A 1463-nucleotide genomic window follows, 5' to 3' on the forward strand; every position below is an offset into this window, starting at 1 on the left:
TTCAAACTCTGCAGTTTATTTTTTCTCTTAGGCAACCGTAAAGCTATGTCTTAGTCCAAGTAAATGCATGGGAACAAATTCTCTTTAGTCTCACAATCACTGAATTTCCAGGTCTCTTGCACAAGTATTATCTTGCTCCTTTGCATTCCTGGCCAAAGATGACCCTGAAAGTTGAGTTTATTGGAGTAGGTGCCAGACCAATCACATCAAGGATGGTTCGCCAGAGCCTCAGTTCCTCTTCAGCTTCTGAAGTGTGATGTCGCAAGGGGAAGTTTATTAGAATCATCTGGGAAGCTTTTCCAGCCTACATTTAAACCCTGCTCTGCTCAGCCTCCTGCGAAGCCCTGTTTTAGCTCAGGGCTTCATTCTGTGCCACATAAAAGATCCTATGTGTCTTTTAAAATCCTGCTCAATGTGAGGTTGATGGAGTAAAAAACACCCGAATTTAGAAGACTCTGGCTTTGCCACAACTGGTTGGGCGAGTCGCTTTTGTGGTGTCAGTTTTTCCTGATTTTTGCGGTCGCCTTCGAAGTCTGAAAGTCTATTATGAACGTCATGTCTATGAAGGTTTGTGAACTAGCAGAGAATGACTTGTCATTTCTTAGCTTTCCAACAGCTTGGGCAATACAACATACCCCCGAGTTATATAGCTGTCCTTTATTGCCCTGTAGTTGTTTTTACATAAAAAAAAATTTTCTTCTCAACTATAGTTAGTTTAAAATATATTTAGTTTGAAAGCTTATTTTCTAGGGCAGGCAGCATGCATTCTACTGAAATCTCCTAGGACAGCTCGGAGTGTGTCCTAAGGTAATCAGTATATATTTATATCGATTTCTTCAAAGCAATGACGAGCCTTCTTTGAAGGTTCTGGAATTATATTTTTACATCAGCACTGTCCAGTAGAAATATGTGAGCCAAAAATGTGAGCCGGATATGTCAAGTTTTCTAGCAGGCATACTAAAAAAGTGAAGATGCAACTGGAATCATTTTTAATGATATATTTAACGCGCTCTATAGAAAATATTTGCATTTCAGCAATGTAGTCAGTGTAAGAATTATTGAGCTATTTTGTATCCTTTTTCTCGTAGTAAGTTGTCAAAACCTGATATGTTTCACATTTCGACCTCGTGTCCATTCAAAGTAGCCACGTTCGAGTGCTCAGTAGCCCCACGTGGCCAGTGGCTACCTACTGAACAGCGCGAGTTATACATCACTGGGCTGCTTCCCAAAGCCATGGCTTGCTTTTCTACTCCTATAATGACACCGAGCACCTGAGAAGTCGCAGGCACTGGGCCAGCCTGGCCAGAGGGGCGAACAAAGTAATCGGACTCCCTTCGGGTAAGGGGGATGGGGGGATGTGTAAATCACTCACGGTGACTCGAGGTCGTAGGGACTCTGATGGGGATGCATAGAAAATGAAGATATTCTGTGACTTGGCGGGGAGAGGGAGTCAAGGCAGGCGT

The sequence above is a fragment of the Pteropus medius genome, unplaced genomic scaffold (genome assembly GCF_902729225.1).
Source record: "Pteropus medius unplaced genomic scaffold, Ma_sr-lr_union100, whole genome shotgun sequence".
Lineage (NCBI taxonomy): Eukaryota > Metazoa > Chordata > Mammalia > Chiroptera > Pteropodidae > Pteropus > Pteropus medius.